Source organism: Helicoverpa armigera, chromosome 15 (assembly GCF_030705265.1).
Source record: "Helicoverpa armigera isolate CAAS_96S chromosome 15, ASM3070526v1, whole genome shotgun sequence".
Taxonomy (NCBI): domain Eukaryota; kingdom Metazoa; phylum Arthropoda; class Insecta; order Lepidoptera; family Noctuidae; genus Helicoverpa; species Helicoverpa armigera.
The window spans coordinates 8,502,314-8,522,661 of record NC_087134.1 but is presented as its reverse complement, the minus strand read 5'-3'; the positions used below and the strand labels follow the sequence as shown (position 1 = coordinate 8,522,661).

The window sequence follows — 20,348 nt, the reverse complement described above, 5'->3', positions numbered from 1 at the left end:
CCATTAACGTACTCTCAAATTTATAATCGTATTGAAATGATACCTTTTAAACCTAATATTAGTTAAAATTTGTATTCGCCATTAAAATATATCTGCGAACAAGGTTATGCTTTCAGTATTTATGTTTTACTAACGCGAATTTGCGGTGAAGGTCACTATAAAATTAACTGCTGTAAAATTTTGCTATCTAATAAATGTCTATCCTATTTCAATATTACGGAAAATGTCAGAAAATTCGTGATGGACGGACCTAATCAGAAATGCATGAGTTCTGGATTCAATATTTCGGTAATAAAATATGAATTTCAATTTGATACTAAGTAATTTGAGCAATTCCGTTTAGTTTCGAGAATGGAAACCGACACCAAGTTTTGAATACTTTACTATATGAATGGAGATATTTTCTGTCCATAGCCGACCTAAACATAGTTGAGAAAAGGTTCGGAAGATGATGATGATTTTCGATCCATTTTCATGTCATTGTTGATAATTCTAAACTGTATAGTGTAGAGGTACATAGTGTACAGTACAGAGCAAAAACCTATAATAATATGTCCATGACCTTTCAAGAATGATTTTAAAGATTTTATTGCTGAAGCAAATAAAATATATTTATTCCAACACTTGGGTTAAAACCATGGCTTTTTTATGGGGTTTTTACGACGCTGTTGAATGTATCGTGTAAACTTTCCTATGGTTTCAAGTGGTATGTCGTTTGTATGCTATGTTTAGACTTCTTCGTACATATTGCGACAATGCTAGATATAAATCTAAAGGTATACATATAGTTTTCATAACCTCATTCTGTTTAGATTTCATTTTATAGATTTTAACAGGCGAAGAAATGGAATTAATACTTACTTATTATTAACAGTAACCCTCTGAAATAACGTAGTCTTAAAAGTCGTTGCTTGCATTATTATGCACCATTAAACTTAATAAATTATAAATGCGGAAGTAACTAACTCTGTCTTTTACGCCAAAGCTACATTTGGTACACTCATAGTCTAGGGTTTTAGCCTACTGCGAGAAGGATGCAGTTCCCTCGAGTCATGGCTGGAACCGCAGGAATCAGCTAGTTCCTAATAAACAGTTAAAGCAGCCCAATTAAAATCACATCAACTTAAATCTCAATCTCAGATCAAAATCAACTTAAGTATTCCTATTACGGAAATACGCCTTAACTGTCACGTGAAATCATAAAGTAATTTATGCAAAACGTCCACAATGGATAATCAACCGTATTTACAAAGCTAGATGGTTCTAAATTGCTTGAAAAGGACAAAGGAGTTGCGTCGTTATCGACTTGAAGTTGACGTTTGAGGTAATAGCGCAATTTGCATTGATCAATGAGTATAGGATATGGTTATGCCTAGATAAAATTATTTACTAGGAAATGTTCGGCCTCGCTATGATCTCCCACATAGATAACTTTAGAGCGTCAATGCGGAAAAATAATCTAAATATAATTTCAGACAAATGCCAATGAAAATTTTTCGCCGATCTAATCTATATCTCGTTAAATGAAGGTCCAATGATCTTCGGAACCTTTTTTAGGCAACATAAGAAAAAAAATGCTGTAGACCTAATACTTTTACGATCATACCCATATATGAGTTTTTATATTTGGATATTCGTCCCTCAAGTGCGCTTTAACACCTGAACAGATTTCGATGAAGCTTCGCGGAAACAGCTTCCCACAACAACAAAAATCAGTATTCCCAGATTTTTCGGCTTTACCTGGACACACAATAAAATAAGCACCGAAAATGCATTTCCGATGTAAGTTCTTTTAGAAAAAAGATGAATTATCTGGCCGAAGTGTTAGTACATTCATAGTTCATCACCACCGCAAGAAAAGTAACACGAAAAACATAATTCAGCAACATCAACAGTGTATGGGAAATGTTTACATCAGCTGTGTTTATTCGAAACTCAGCAGTGAATGAAATAACATCGCTTGTAATTTTGTATCCAGCTGAAGTTCATAACTATGCGTATCTATTGATTCTATGAAAACATACGGCAGATGTTTTCGGACTGGCACGCTTTACTAGAGTAAGTATGTGATTTCATATTGACGGAAGTAATGTGGATGTAAAAAACGATGCGACGGTTGTTATTTTGTGTAGTAAAATTATTTTTTTAATTTGTTCGAAATGGCATGATGAAACTAACCTTCAATTATTTAAAGAATCTCAAATCCAAGTCTTGTTTCAATCAAATACATTTATTTTGATCAACTCGATTATAACAACTTTAAGTAACTAGCAGTAGTTTACGATAGCTATCTACAAAGTAGTCACAAGGTAGTAAAGTATGATGATGATGTCCTCCTAGCCGATTATCGGCTACGGCGGCTGTTGTTATGTAAGGAGATTAGCAAACTGCGCAGGACATATTATAGTGCACAAGTTGCCGCGGACACCTATTCCTTCACTCTCATAACCCGATGGGACGGCTATCCGAAACGACCGGAGAGAGATCAGGCGCAGGACCAATAATTACGTGCTCTCCGATGCACGGGTGTATCAATCACCAACTTCCAGGCTCCGGACTGCTTTGTGAAAGTCTTCTAAAACCAACAAAGCGATTTCGGTCCGACTCGGGAATCGAACCCGAGACCTCGTGCTTAGTAGTCGCACTTGCGACAGCTAGACCAACGAGACAGTAAAGTATACATAGTAGTCATATCACATTAAAAAAATGATAGAAATAAATATCCACCGATCGAACGTACCACCGAGTACCATAACTTCTTCATACGTGCAATTATAAAGACAACTGTAAGTAGTGCAGGCCCATTAGCTTACAATTACATTATATCGATATTTATATTGAGCGTCTACAAAGGGCCGTTTCTATGACAATCTTTTACAAACAAAGTTACTTTATTATACCTAAGTAAGTGCTATGGATAAGATATTAAAGTTAGCAAGCTTGGCTGCGTGGGATTTTTAAACTTGTAGACTAATTTTGTTTTTCGTTCCAAAGTTATAGTTAAAACAAATGAATAGGCGTAATTCAATAGTGGTTCCTCTAAATTGTTATTGTTTAGTAAAAAAAAAAAAAACTTTCTTAGGTATTATTTTGTCATAAAACTAAAGCTGAAAAATTTTAATGTATTCATGATAAATAGGAACTAGTTACGCATAATTAATTAAAAGTACCTTATATTGTAAATTGAGACAATTCTGCTACTACAACTTATAATCCCGCCGCGTTTTCGTCTCTTATTTAACTCCGTATGTTTCTCAACGGTTTGATTGCCAAATAGCGTTGAAAATGCGACAACAGGTGCATAACGCATAATTATGCATTATTAATTTAACATTACACTTTGAAAATATTATTGAACTATGGTAGTAAGGAAGTGAGCCAAGATCTTAGCATTGTTTTGCCTTGATATGCGGAAGTTTCTTTACAAGAGAAAACTAGTTACGTGTGATATAAAATAGGCGTCCATATTTAACACTTACCTGCTGTCTGATTAAATACTTAATTTATTTAGAGAATTTTCAATATATAAACTTGAAGACAAACTTTCTTTTTAACATTTATCATAAGAAGTCGCTGCGTCACCATACAATATTAACTCTCGTATGTTAGCAAGTAGGTATGTTTATTTTGGATAATGACGCAAAAAAGCAATGTTGTATTATTACTCAAAATAGTGTAGAAGCATTAAAATAATGTTGTATCAAGGTTTAAATTTTATGTTGACGAAAAAGGTTCAAAAGTTGATAATATTGTGAAACATGGCAGTGGCCAGTGCACTAACTCTCATACAGTCATGGACACGTAATTAAAGACACTGAACTTACCGGGGCATTTCATTTGTATTTCTTTTTTTACATTGCCGTGGGAACTTTCTTTTCTATTTCAAAATATTTAAGAAGGCATTGTAAAATGTTAAAACTAATGACTATATTTAATAATCCCCCGCGCCTAGTTTTTTTTCGCTTTATCCGAATCCCGGGCGGTATGATCCATAACGAAGCTTGGCCATCTAATTAAAGACACTCCATTTGTTCAGAGGAAGAAATCCAAATTATTAATTTTATTGAAGTTATCTTTCTACAACAACATTCCCTACTCTATAATTAAACATTCCAATAAGTATTAGGTAATATTTGGTTTATTTTCTTTTACCTCAATAACAGTACGACATCCTTGAACGAGCAAGCGGTCAGTTTTGTAGAGGTCGCTAAGGGAATTTTCTTCCATGCTTAATTAAATTCTGTGTAAAATTGATCGATTTTCCATGTACGACTTATTGCCATGGTATTTTTTGCCTATTACCAGTTTTAGTTTCATTATATTTGCAATAGGCCAAACCAAAACCGTCATAAGTTGCCCGATCAAAGAATCATTTTTACTACTCTTGCAGTGTTTTTCAGAACTTTTCTAATTTGGAAAGTCCTAATGACCGATAAATTATGCTTAGCTTATAACAATATGCTTATTTCTGAACTATGATAGTACTTGAATTCGCCTATTTTTAATAATACGTCTCTGAAAGGTCTTACACTAAACAGTGGCGAGCAGCCAAACACTATAACATTTTCGCCTCCTACGTTTGAGAACTTTCTTGGTGTACTTTGGTTCCATCACATGTTTTGGAGGTGACTAAAATCATTTTTTTTTAGAATTTATCAAATTTCTTTGTTTTATCAGATAAAAAAATATTTTTTAATACTTATTCAGAGCAACTTTCACCTTTGATAGAAAACTACCAACTTCATTATGGACACGCGGTGCTTTCCCAAAAGTAACATCTTCAGATACCCATGCCCTACAAGCTTTTCCCGACCCGGTTGTAGTCTAAAAGCTCTGCAGACACGTCTGTTGTCCTTTTAGCATCAGAAGGCTTCCAAAAAAACCAGTACCGAATCATGTAAATGATTCACTATTTTATTATAACACCACTGTAAAGGCTGTTTGCGGACAAGTTTTCCTTTTCGTCGGTTTTCAGTTGTTCTCAAACCTTTATTCTTTTAGTGCCATTAACAAGGCATCTTTAACAATAAATTTATTACTATGTCCATATTACAGTTCAAGTGGTATGAATGAATCCGCATGACAAAACTTTATTAAAAAAAAGCCTGAAACATTTTACTTACCAAAATATTTGTTTTAGTCGTATTGATTGGACTAAAATGAAAAATTTTAATGAAGGAAACCTAAATTATTACCTAATTTGAGTTCTCATAAATATTTTGCTCACTTAAAAAAAAAAATGGCGACTATTTTTATCTGTCGGTTTTTTTTCCTTAACTTAGCTTTTACTGTCTTTAATTAGTTGACCAGCCAAGTATCCGCTACAAAAGTTAGTGTTTAGTTCCCATAGAGCGTTATGGCTAAAGTATTAAAGTGAGTAAATATTTTTTTTCCTCAATTTAAAGAACATAATGTAAGGTTTGTTTTAATAATAACAAAATTACATTTTATAGCGTGCTTTAGCTCATGTCAGTACCATAACTATTTATTTCACTTCGAGTCGGGGGGTGTCTTTAATTAGTTGACCATGACTGTAAATAATACGAAAAGTGAAATGTAAAAGATGACTAACTGATTAAATCTTAACAAATATTTCGCTACCTACTAAATAGGTGTTCTCCAAATAGTTTTGCTACTCTGAAGTTAGCTACGAGCTATGATAAAGCTGACTTTGCTACCAAGTGGCATAGCATTTAATGCTACAGCTATGAAATAAGGTTTTCTTCACACATTTTGTTGTTCTTCAAGAACTTGTAGCCAACTTCATACAAGCTTAGAAAGAACATTACACTTGTACTTCTGTGGGATGTTTATTTCAAAAGATTTGATCAGCTACCTTTTTACGATTCCATTTTTATGTGGCGCCTTCTCAATAGAGATGTAGGGCACGCCACGTAAACCTTGATAGTATGTTCAGCGTGTATGTTTTATTACGCGGTTTATTTCGGACTTCATGACTTTTTAGTAATTCTTTAAATAGAGAAGGTAAGTATGTTGTGTTTTATTGAGTAGCGAATTTATGTGGTTTTTCTTTTTTGAGGATTCACATGAATGGGAAGGATTATTTTACAGCATATTTTCAGAGTTTTTGAAACTAAAATAGAAGATGAAAATATTACATTTAAAGCGATTTTTCTTTATTTCCCTTCTATAGTAAGAAAGCAAAGAGCTTACGTTGTGTATGTCTCTACTTAGTACTTTACTGTATCTTGGTACTTTGTTATAAACTGGTACATTATGTACCAACAAAGAAACTTAACTTAAGCTTTAGCTGCACATAGTAGCTTAAAGCTGAAAGTGGTTAAGTAAGAAGATTTGAACTTGCTAACATATTTTTTGTCGAGATTAAAACTATTAAGTTTAACAGCGAAGTAATGCAGGTACACTGCTAGTGCAATTTTATGTACCTATACATATGTAGTAGAAATAATCCATTGCCATTGAAATAGTCTTTGTAGGTTTAAACAGTGCTATTTCATATCCGAAGCACTTTAATTGTTTATGAGAAACTGATTAACAAACACTTCGTATAAATTTTATCTTCATTATAAACGTGTTAAATATTTGTAGGTATTCATCCATTCTCTGGGAAATCCCCACGCCATATTGGGGAAGGGGCCTAAGGGGATTCTCAAGTTATAAATGGCAAACTTAGTTACCTACCCTCACACGTGTGACCTATTGTCGCTTCATGTAAATTATAACTGTGTCAATATGTCACAAAATTCCAGTTTACCCTTATGAAAACAAGGAGTATTTAGTCTACTTCTGTAATAAAAATGCTGGGGAGCTCGTAGCTTCTTACTGATAAAAATATGTGATCTAATTTCAGCGGGCGTTTTTACGCTTGAATGGTAGAAAGCATAAGTTATGAGCGGGAACGGGGAGCATCTAAGCTCCTACGTTGGCTAGGCTATGCAAGTCTTACTAACTTACTACCGCTTAACAAATTCTTAGCGTTTCAGACGCATACGGGATTTTACTAGATGGAGGTAAAAGTAGTGTCATCATTTCAGTATGCCTAAGTATTTTCATAATACTTTTCTCTTTTTCTTCTACCAGAGATAATTGATGAAGTGTGGTCTTTAGAGGCGATTTTTTTGCTAAAAGCCAAAAAACATTGAAAATTTCCAAAATGTATATGTGATGTGACTACATATAAAAAAGTGAAGAATCAGCATATACCTATGTACTACTTATTAGTATTTGCAATCACAAATCTTCAATAATTATTAAGCCTCAATAAGATAGTCATAAAACTAAAATCTTGCACTATATGATGATATTCTTACAGAATAAAGGTTTTGACAGGTAATCTTCAATTTATGGGGGCAGAGATAGTGAAAAGAACTGAGCTTGGAATAATTTATGACTGCTAAATAAGACGTATTGTAGGTGGCTGTCTTTTGGTGTGAAAAGGTCATATGACTATATAAATGTGGGTAGATGATTAAGGATTAATGTACTGAAATGTTTCAGTACTGTGTTTATTACTACTGTAAATGCGAAGTATTTTTGGCTAAGATAAGGTAAAGGTTGTTAAATTAATGCTACAAAATACTCAAGATTAAAATGTACCTTCCTAGCACCTTCTTGTTTTCACTTTTCCTTTTGTCATATTTTGGGATTAAAATTAAATACTTACTAAAATATTGGAAGTTTTTTTGTTAACCGTATTTTCATACGCAGTGCATGACAGTTATAAATAATTCAGTACTTACATCATGCAGGTCAATATGTTTGCGTAGGCATATAGGACAAGACATTTTTATTTTGCTAAACAGTTTTCGAAAATCGCTTTTCTCCTATAACTTGCGCCACTCACATATTTGAATACATACTCAAGTACAAGGCTGGCTCTATTTTAAGGAGATATTGGTACAGTCGTGTTCATATTTTTATTACCATAAAATTGAGCAGCTTGCCAAATCGCGTTGTTTTTAGACACGTAAGAAAATATTGAAAATGTATTTTTTTCTTCTCTGTGTAAGTTATTGGAACTGGTATTTTTATTTGTGTGTAGTATTGATTTTGGCGCGCTTATTTCAATCATTAACATATTTTTCTAGGAATCGTTTTATCTCATTGGCAATGGTAAGCAATTAGTCTTGAGATTGTTCTTATTACACACCAATACAAATGGGTATGTTTCGAAGTAAAATAAAAAAAGTGGACAAAAATCTTAATTTTAAAACACATATTTCGACTCTCACCAACCGGATACGCAAACTGATTTATATATTTAAGACGTTGCGTCATGTAGCTAACCCTGCAATTATTCGAAACGTATATTTTGCCCTATGCCAATCAGTTCTGACTTATTGTATCTCCTGCTGGGGCGGAGCCGCAAAAACCACACTAAAACCTCTAGAGATCGCCCACAGAGCTATACTAAAAGTCGCAACTTTCAGGCCTATACGTTTCCCTACTACTGAATTGTACAAAGCATGCAACCTACTCAATGTAAGACAGCAATTTATCCTACACACTATCCTATTGCAACATTTAAAAACACCCTATCTAAAGATAAGCAAACGCCGCAAAAATAATATCTGCTCTGTTCCGTCGGTAATATAATAAAATAAATGAAAAACAAACAATTTACGGATCTACTATTTTTAACTGTAAGAAAACCGTCCGCTTGTTCCTATCTACACTCAATTATGAAGAAACCGAAGACTTCCTAAGGTAACCACCCACATTAATATAATTTCACACACACATACCGACACACACACACACACTCTCACCACACACACACACACACACACACACACACTCACCACACACACACACACACACACACTCACCGACACACCCAAAATGTACCTATTTGTAATGTCTTTCATTTTTCTTTATTTTCCGCATGCTTCTTTATTTTCTGCATGCAAGTTATTGTTACTGGGATAGTATACCTAATTATAAACTGTACCACGTCATTTGCCATATAAGACCTCTATATGTATATTGTATAATCGGGATCGGTCCTGTTTCTCCTAAGCTCAGGTTACTCAGTAGCCTATTTAGGAGTACAGCGCTTCACCCGCTTACTGGATTTTGTTTTACTCTTATGTGCCAATTGTATTCACTCTATGTATAATCCGGTCCTTGTAAACAATAAATAAATTATTAAATTATTATTAAATTATTAAAGTAGAAATAAGATTGTTGAACTATGTCTCGTAAATACACCGAAGAATAAATTCGCTTACCAAAAATATCCGTAGCGCACTGTACCTTGAACAAAAGTAAATATTTAGGAAGTTTGCTCACCTTTTTACGGATTCCACGGGAATTTTAAAATAGGTTAAAATCCCCCATTTTAGTGCGTGCGCGCCGCTTGTGTCGGCAGCCGTGTTGCCATAAAGAAAATTTAAATAAAATAATGTTGCCATTGTGAGAAAATGTAATGGTTTATTATTTGAAGTTGTGTGTTGTATTGTTTTACGAAATGTTGCAATATGTGTTGGACCCTATTTTGATGCAACCTGTGAATATTAGCCATGTATATTGCAAGGTAAGGTTCTTAAAATAAATAGCTTTTTATGCTTCTTACATTATGAAGTTAAAAATAATAGTGGAGCCCTTTGAATTATGAAGTTACCATCAGTTACCATAAATTTTCGATGTTTATAATTTTGCTTAGTTCCATTAAACTTTTACACAAAAAAAAACATCTTGAATGTTCCATTTTTAGAACACAAAAGAATGACATAAAAAATACACACACAATTACAACAATAAATACTAAAACCAATAATCGTTAAGCTTACCTTAAAACCTTTGCGTAAAAATAAACGAATAACGACTCTTATTTCTGTTTTCCAACGTAGTCCTGATTTTCCGGGCGAGGAAAATAACAGCATTTTTCACAATTTCCAATTATCTATCCTTGTTAAGTATCGACATTTTGTTTTTAATTGGAAACCCTGTTTGTCAGGTAATTATGCTGAGATATTTGTAACAACGGCCTACTTATTAGTAGGCTGCCCTTATTAATATTTTTGTATTCATTTTCTTTTCTAGAAAATTAGCAGAACAGATTTTTAAATATTCTCTCTGAGATAATTAAGACCATCATTGCCTAGTCTTTTCCCAACTATGTTGGGATCGGCTCCCAGTCTAACCGGATGCAGCTGAGTACCAGTGCTTTATAAAGTGCGACTGCCCTATCTGACCTCCTCAACCCAGTTACCCCGGGCAACCCAACACCCCTTGATTAGACTGGTGTCAGACTTACTGGCTTGCTGCGGGATTGTTCAAAAAAGTTACCGCGGCCCTGGTACATAAAAGGCCTACGACAGAACACGACGGTTTTAGTCAGTAACAGTCTGACACTCTCTCACCGCTACTAACCCACAGCGGGAGGAGTCATTACATTTGATGATTTTTGATGCTCATTGGCTTCTGACTACACGTAACGACTGCCAAATATGTTCAATGACAGTCGAAAAGAATCTTTGTACAAAGACTATCGTTTTGCCATCCACAGGCCAACCGCAACTCTCAGTCAGATCCTGTACCTACATATTTTCGTATATAGTATAGTAGTTCGTATATAGACAGGGGCCGTTAACCATGGTTTACATAGCATAGACACCGATGCTTATTCCAAGCAATACATCATTGTAGTTGTTTACTTTTATTTGATTTATAGTACACTTCGGTTTTGGTTGCCGTTCACCGACCGATTCGGTGCAGACGTCAGATATTTATTTATCTTATATATGTAGAATAATAAAATAATAAGATGCATTCCTCTCTTAGTTGCAAATTGAGCCTGAAGACGTGAAGTCGGAGGTGTTAATCAAATTGTTTAAATTAAAATAAAAAAGTCCTAGCATTTCAGAACGTTTAAATCCCGGTTTTATTTCTAAAGCAATATTGAAGAGCCTGGCAAGATAAGTTCCTACACTCGCCATCATTAGAAATAGCCGCATCATTGTTACTGAATGTTTTAGGTTGAAATTTAACATAGCTTCTGTATTAAAAATATATGTAAGTATCTGAAAGAAAACGTATAATAACCACATCGCAGTTATATACTCAGTTTAAGGACACAAACTTATTGATCACCAAACTTTTCACTTTAACTGCTGAAGTAACAAAAATATGGAACCCAAATTGAAACACTCCCGTTTGAACTGTAACACAAAACTGAAATAACTAACCAATTTGTTCCTGTCGAAACTTCAAAATAACTGTTTACGATCAATCTGTACGCATTTCGATTCAAGGAAATTGCGTCACAAAATGGAACTTTGAGTAACAAAGTTGTTTTTCTTTGTGAGTGGCTGTAGACTGAGTAAACGGGCTGGGTAAACTTGTAACCTGGTACTGTTAAGCTAGGGAGTGGCTTGGACAGCCTGGGGTGTGTAATTTTAAAGGCAATTGATAGACTTATAAAATTAAAACGGATTTGTTGACTGATCAATCTATAAGAGCATAGCTGAACCCTATGTGTCATGAAGCAATTTTGTACATGTGTAGGTACCTAAATGGTTTAAGGGCAAAGTTCATTGACAAGCAAAACGTTCAATTTTTAAATGTTTTAAGACAAAACGGATGTTTATTTTAACGATGAACTTGGGCCTAAAAGGCCAAAAAAAGATCTTTGCCTTCGAAAACATTCTTCATAACTGGCCACTTCATTATAAATAACAAGCCATTTGAATTGAGAACACCCTTCCATAACGTACATACAAAGGTGTTCTTAATCCAAACCGTTTCCAAGTTCCTCTAAAACTCTAAGGAGTTTCCTCTTGTTGTAACAACCTCTAAGGAGTTTCCTCCTGTTGTGACGTCACATATCCTTGCTAGTAAGTCATCGTCAGCAAAAGGCTGCAGCCGGAGATTGTGTGCAGGGCGCTAATGCCACACGTGTGAGCTTGGCGCATCCGAGTCATTTACCCGTAGCGTTGGCATAAACAGCACAACTAATATTCGATTATTTTTTAATTGCTTTATGATTAACTGATTTCAAAAAAGGAGGTTTTAAGTTTGACCTGTTTGTATGTAGGTATGTTTGTGGGCGAATCAGATTTTGATGCGATTTTCAGCATAGTTTGTCACGTTTTAGAATATTATTGAAGACGGTTTGAAGAAGGTTTAATTTGTTGGTTTGGTTTGATAATCGGATCAACGATCGCTACATTACCTACATTTTTCAAAGTCATACTAACATTTAGAATTCGTCATTTTTTTATACAAAGCTACCATTCATGTAAATCTTTTTCTATTCAATCGAAAACCTGAACCTACCTGGCAATATATCTCCTACCTCCTTTTGCAAACGTAACCGTTGTCCAAACTTTCCGTACCAAATAGGGCGTAAAGGTTCGGGTCGTAAGGGCTTGAAAGCGAACACAAGACAATCCATTTACCTGTGCACTCAATGAAACAAACATAAAGACTAACACCACGGAGTAAGGAAAGATGAGCCATAAGCAGATAGGTCAGCTGCCTTCTTCTAGGTCAAATATAGTTATTTCAATCACCGCTTTAGCCTGCCCCTGCGCCTCACTTCATACCACAAAAGGGACCCAATAAATTACTTCTGCGCAGGTGAAGGTATATGACCAAAACAATCAATTACGAGTGAATTAACAAGCCGTGTGTATTCTTTGGGACGTCTGTCCACTATTTTTGGTATTACCAAAAAATATTGGATCCAAAGAAGGTGTATAAGAGCGAAAACAGTAACGTTCCTCGTCCCCGCTCACCCGCATTTTGGCATGCTATACTTTCTTAGGAGATTTTCCGTTATAGCACCTCCGCTAGTCATTTTGTTCTCCATTACAAACACATCTAAGAAAACATTCACCTCACCGATTATAAATGGAAAGGGACATTCGATTAATATATTCTCGATTGTTTGAAGTCGGATATCCGATTATATATCGATTATCGATCCCTAGATGTGCTTGGTGAGCCACAAAACTAGTTTGGTATTTCGAGAACAATGGATGTCTCAAGTGTCATCTTATTCGATGTTGTAATCAAAATGGCGATGTTTCGGAGGTCAGACAAAGGTTTGGAGTACCACGTTTTACATAATGTTTATTGAAACTTAGCTAAGTATTGAAACTAAAACAAATTGGTTGTAACTATTTTTGATAATGATTAAATACATGAAATTACACGGCACATTTTCTTTACAATTCGCAGATGAATTTCTATTTCACATTTTCTTTACAACACCTTTTCATGAAAGCTCCGAGTGTTCTGATTATAAATGGGTGATACTACAGATGTGAATAAGTAATAAGTTTATTATTTCAGGTTACTAATCTCTTCGAACGAAGCACTTCGTATAATTGATGATTATAGTTTGTGACTGACGTTTTTCATATAAATGTACTAAGAAAAGTAAACCATATATTACAGTGTTTTTTAGTTATTCCATTTTTTTAAATTACCTATTATGTAGGTGTTCTTTGTAAAGGACAGTTTACGAGCACTTGCGGTTGCTGTCGGTATAGCAGATTGCCTCTCGCATCTAGAGTCTCTAGAGATTAGGTGCTGCACCTAATGCGTTTTGCTATAGGTGCACGGTTTTATCTTACTTTGTTTCCTACCTTATTGATTCAAAAAGAATACAAAGAAATCTGCACTAAAGACCCAATGTTAACTTTTATTTAAACTTGAATCTTATTTTTTTATCTGCTGATTTTATTTCTACAGAAAGGAATAGGGACGGGCATTAGTTGAGCGTATTTTGAAAATCATGTGTATAATAATTAAAATGTCATATTTCAATAGTATTTTGAATTATTAAATAGTTTAAATTTAAATAGTAACAGTTAAATTCAATAAAACGATTCCCAGTAAAAGCCTTGTGTGTGTAAAGTCAGTAGTGAGTCACAAACGCCAGGTTCCAACGAAATTGTGTGTAATGAGCAAACATACAATCTGATTCTGATTTATTACTACTTATATCAGGAACGTAAGGCGTTATGAAGTAGGTCAAACAGGATATTTGTGGTACAAATATGCACTTTGAAGTACTGTAGTTAGAAATATGTAGTTTATACGCATAACAATGTATCTGATACTATGATAAAAAAGCCGAAAGGTTTATTTGTTCGTTTGCGCTTATCACGAAACTGAGGGACTGATTTTTTCAATATTATTTAGCCTGTTTATCGAGGAAATCTTCTTTCTCCTGCCCTGTTCCCAATTTTACTTGGGGTCGGCGCAATATGTCATTCTCTTCCATTTTCCCCTGTCACTCGTCATACTGACACTCACTCCCTTCCTATTAATGTCATCTTTCAGGCTTTATCGAAGAAATCTATAGACTACTTTTTCATCCGGTTGCTTAGAAAAGTGAAACTGCAGTCGAAAGCTACAGTGGAATATAAAATATTATGTTTGTGAAAGATAAGTAAAAAAGAGAAAACTTATAGAAACAGCCTCAATAATTTTATACAAAGAGAGGAAAGAGAAACTAATTAAGTTATATTCAAAGCTATATAAAAACCGCTGAACCCGTACAAAATGCACCTTTCTAGACAAGCATTTAACTGAAGAATTTAACTTAACGAGCTAATTAAAATCTACGATGAGTTAAGATGAGCAATTGCAAGCATACCTTTGTAACAACCACGGTGAACTTTTAAGAGCAAACTAGAGACTTTTTAGTCGGCCGACTTTGATCGGGCGCTCGATAAGTATGAAAATAATTCATAGTAAGTATATGATGTTCTCCTAGCAGATTATCGGGCATGGCGGCTGTTCTCATATAAGGAGATAAGCCAACTCTTCAGGATATATTATAGTGCACAAGCATTTGCGGAGATACCTACGCGCAGACTTTACTCTCATGGCCCGGTGGGATGGCCGAAGCTTAAATCGACACTACCGACATTTACTTGGTCTCCGATGCACGGGTGTATCAATCACCAACTCCCAGGCTCCGGGCAGCTTTGTGAATGTTTCTTAAGCTCAGCATCCGCGCTTGCGACAGCCAGATCAATGAGGCAGTCAATTCGCAGCACGCACATAACAACTACCAGCTATTTGGCCGGTAACAGACCGACAAAAACCTTTGATAGAAAACAAAAAAAACTAGCATCAGGCCAACTGTCGGCCGACTGTTTAGTTTGCGGTGTGGTGGCTACTGACATCTAGATGTTAGTGAAAATTGCATTTTACCTTAGCGTAGTGCAATCCTACCTGCATACATATGCTGTGGTATGTGCATGAATATTTAACTCTTGAACTGACGTCATATGCGGTATAAATGTAGCGTAATTTAGTATTTTGCGTTTTATGCTTTATTTTAATTTCGTATTATCATATTTTGTTGTGATAAAAAGGTTGCATACCATTTTAATTATTTAAAAAGCTCCACTTGCGTTGCGGCCCGTGGTCTGTTAAAACTACTTCCCGCGTCCAGGTAAAAAGTGAACTATCGAATTCTGTAAAAAAAAACAAACTGTCCATTTTAAGATTGATGATGCTCGCTTCAATACCTCTACATATAATATGCGGAAGACCTCTTTCAATACTCGAAATTTTACGAAAATATATTATTTAACAGTTCAAGTGCTATAGACATCTGAGGATCTGTGCTAAATATTGATACTCAGCCGTATCTGCGATCGGTAGCCGATCTCAACGATATTGGAAAAAGCTTCAAAGGAAACCAAAATAACATCATACTTCTACGTCAACAAGCGACCAATATATCGATATAAAACTTCTCGATTCTCGACAAAATTGTAATCGATTACAAACAAGCGAGAAAAGTCAATCGAAATTCAAATTTAGATAATGCTATCCATGTGCAGGGATCGAATAAGAATGCCGATTCCATCTTCTGCCAAAGTAAATATGATGGAAATAGAGAGTTTATCTACCAACATTATCATAATAAGTGGTACAATAATGGCGTAATAAAGGGGATAACAGACTGTTAGTGGTGTTCTCAACGAGAACATTGGCAAATCTTTATGGTTGCTTTGATTGATGGACGCTTCTCGGAATTCGGGGTGTATTGGTATGTTCGTACAATGTTTAAAAGGAGAACTGTATGCGATTCTATTTTTGGCAGTTCTTTACTTTGTAAAATGGGTAAGTACCGTTTCGAAACCAAAGTCTGTCTGTCAGCCGCTGTTTTTCTCGTTTTAATATATTATCCGTCATATTGATCTTTAATAGGTGCCTACTTTTTATTTATATACCCTTTAGTTCGGCTTGGTTGGCTTGGCTTTAGTTCGGCGTTCCGGCTTGGCATTTAAGTTGGATGTTTGTGATGGTTTGTGAAAACTGACTGAAAACTCGTTCAACAATTTCTGTGTATCACGAAAAGCAGACAGACACTTTATTTGACCTTTGTACCTTTCGAAATCTATTTTGGTACCTCGCATCCCCAGAGCTAAGTAGAGACCAACCAAGCAAAATCCAAATAAATAGCCTCTACAAAAATCACTGAACAATATTTATATTTCCCGTATCCACCGAACCTTAAACTAATGACGGTAGTTCCATTCTTTAAATTTATTTCAAAAGCGGATTCCTCTTTGCCCTGACCCGGATGCGGATCTCAAGGGATCCGTTTGTAAAGTTTTGACCGGAGTTTAATCTTGCTCTGTGGAGCTTTTTGTTTATATTTTGAAGATATGCTGCAATGTTAACTTGTGTGCCAAAGTTTTGTAAGTTGGATTGTGAACCGTGTCATTATGTTTTGTTTCGTCTTTTGCTGCGGGCGTTCTTGCTTGGCTACGGTATATATGTACCACTAACAGATACCTATATGTATTATCTTCGCGAACTTGGAAAGGCATTTATCCATGGAGGAAGCAATGGTTATCCGTGCATTTATCCCATTGTGTTAGCTAAGTGTTCTGGTTTGCCCTGTATGTATAAATATTAATTTTTCGTGGATTTTTCGTACCTATACGCCCCTTTATTTTTTCATTTTAAGATAATGGATACCTACATGTGATTATTTATAGAACAAATTCCAAAGGGACGGATTTTATCTACCCACCTTGATTTTTAACCCGAAGAGAAAACATAGCGAAAAATAACCTAACCTTTTGTCGGACAACACGACCATAATACCTTCTGGTACAGGTGAAAACAAAAGCTTAATTCAAAGCCAGGCTTTCGTCAGTGCAGTAAATTGAACAGTTCTGTTAGCGAGTGTACTGGTTAGAGTCGAACAAACTCTGTTTCCTAATCGGATTGCAGCAAGCGAAAATTGCATTCCAAATCCTTGGTTCAGATTCTACGTAATGAAATGAATTGCTTTTCCGGTTTTTCTTTAAATTTAATTTAGTAAAAGGGAAGGACATTTATGTTTGTTTACTGTTACTGTTACAGCCATTTTTATCGTCTCACTGCTGGGCTCAGCCCTCCTCTCACACTGAGAAGGATTGAGCATTAATCACCACGCTTGCTCAACGCGGGTTGGTGATTTCAGACTATATAGTCCAGGTTTCCTCAAGATGGACGGACGGTGCCATGGACGCACGTTTCATTGCCGTGCATGCATGTTTCATTGCCGTGGCATGAAAATTTTAATCTTGTATATCTTGTTAGAGTTTTAAGCTATCTACTAGATATTAAGTAAGAATACATATCTTATCTAAAACTTAAATAAACACTATTTTTTCTTGTTCTAAAGTTGAAGAATAAAAAATCCACGGAAATGAAGATTTTATTGGACCTGTTGAAATTCACCCTTAACCGGTTGCCAGAAAGAGCTACGTTTTTAAAGGAGCATGAATAAATTGGTCAATTAAAAATTTTTAATAATCACTGAAAGTCGTGGAAATTGACAAAGCATTTTTAATTTTTATAGTATTTCAGTCGTCCCATTTAAAACACATAAGAAACTATTAAGCATTCGTGAAAATATGGAACAAAGAACCACATTACTATAAGTCTAGTACTATTCATTGTACAAGAGCTGAACAATGAAGATAAATTATATATAATAATAATAAATGACGGGACGCCATTGTTTCACGCTGTTTACTTAACGCACGTGCAGAATAGATGGGCTTGTAAATCGGTAACTATAGTTTTATCTGATTTATCTTAGGTACGTTAGATAAATAGAATGGTAAGCTGGTTTTTGTGGTCGTGAGCGTAATTGATGAACATGGGCAGTTGAAGCCACTGGTAGAAGTCGGTAATGAGTAGAATTTAAGAAGATGACTAGAGTATCTAATTTAGCAAAAATATAGTCATGGTTTGAAAATAAAGGTGCCTGACGTAATTAACTTCACAAAATTTTAGTTTCCAGCGATTCGTTGCTCTGATGTTCTCCGCAGTAAGAAATGAAATCACTAAGATTATGTTTCTCTTGATTATGTAGTAATATAGTCTAGAACATTATATAGGCCCTATAAAATCCAGCCTTCTTTTATTATCTCTAAAATTACTCTTCCAAAAGCCAGCTTAAACTCGACAAGATCTCTTAAAACGCTATCCATTGTTCTTCAACTATAAAACTTCTAATTTCAAAGTAAAACAAAACACGCAATGTACATAAATCATATCTACAAGAAGGTTAGTCGTTATGTCACTGAATAGTTCATTTAGGTGTAAAAGTATAACCAAAGTCAGCGGTACTCAACATTTTGATCATGAAAAGGGACAAAATATTAAAATTCGGGTACTGAAGTTGTCGAAAAGCTAGAAAATACGATTGCATTACCTAAGTTGGTACAAAAGTATGAAATTTTTGACTAATGTGAAAACAGTTGATGAGATTGAAATTTCACATAAACCCGCTTAGGTTGCTGCATTCTTCCAAGTTTTAAATAAGAAATACAAAATGTACATATACCATTTACCATTTATCAAATCTCTAACAACAACAATCTTAATTTAAGCGTCGAGCAACCCATTTTAATCTTATTTCAAACAGAAGTTTGCCAGCCAAAATAACCCACCCCTTGGTAAATGATAAACCAGCCTCTATGATACGATCTGACAGTGGCAGTAAATCAACCAAGTTGGTGCACCCCAGGCTAGCTGGCCGATTCAATTTCCTGCACCTAGCTATCGAGAATTTATGTTTTAGCTTGCATATTTTTGATGGACCTCAAAAATGCTGGGTTTTGTGCACAGTCAGTTCAAATGCTCATGCCTGTATATTTACAGGCGTAGGAAGTTCTTGATCTTTATGAGTTATGAAGTCTGCTTTTTATAGTTTAAATCCTGGTTGTTTGTTATAAAAACAACGGGATGAATTTTGATGAATCTTGGCAGCAATACAATTTGCTTATGTGTCAGAATTACATCTACGCTACTTTTATTAATTTGCTGCGAATAGTTTCTTCGGGACTTAGGAAAACTGCGAGCGGCAGTTAGTAATACATTTAATAACAACCCTCTAGCCTAACACTAAACGATTATAAAAGACAGTAGAACGCTCGGAAAATATTAAGCAGCCTATAAACAGTACCAGCTGGCTTAAAAATATCCTAGGACATCAGAAAACATTCTCAATTTGTACAACACGATAAAAACTTAGAGACACAGATTGTCTTAACAGCCCCGTCGTGCCCAAGGACCTGTATTTCAGTCTAGACTCGAAATAAGACCGTTGCGGACCATTACCTCGCACTTTGCGTCGCTGAAAACAAAACAATTTACTTTTAAAGGGACGGGGACGCGTGAGAGCTAAGTGAAAAGGTTTTATACTGTAGGTACAGTCAACTTCACGTCAGTGGTAACAGTTTTATAAGAAAATCGTACTTACTGCTATTGAGTTAAGGTGCATGATAGTTATCACTGATGTGCGGTCTACTGTACATAGACTACGTACTGTTACTTTAAAGCTTCTTAGACAAGGCCTTGACTCCAAAGCGGAGACAAGCAGAGTGAAGCGTGATCGTAGCTTTAAGCGCACTTCATACTCCTGGGGCTTGAGTCTCCTTATTTTACTTAAGCGACATACGATTGATATCCAACTAAGATTCAATAACCACTCAATTAAAAAGTAATTGAGTTTGGAGATTAGTCACCTAATAAAAGGTCTGGCTTTCTGATTAGTAGAACTGTGTACTGTCGCTGTTTTTTAATTACTTTAAAAATATGTTTTTCTTTTACAGGTAAGTTGGGAAATTTCATTAATTTCTGGGAATTTCTGCACATCCTCCGTAAGTACTATCTAAATATTCGTGAATGAAAAAAAATATTTTCTGCATTCGTATATTTTATTTTAATAACAATAACTTAATACAATAGTAGAAATCTCAAAATAAGCCTAAGCTATTAATTTTATTTAAAATTATGATTTCATTCATACATTTTGGCTGAAATAGAGGATAAGATATTTCTGTTCAGTAAAATTGTATTCATCCGATTTTATTCACATTTAAAAA

General features: G+C 35.0%; 1 protein-coding gene across 1 annotated transcript in view; it reads left to right on the top strand.

The window, feature by feature from the left end:
• Trpm (Transient receptor potential cation channel, subfamily M) overlaps positions 1-20,348 on the top strand; it is a 234,964-nt gene that overhangs the window by 30,779 nt on the left and 183,837 nt on the right.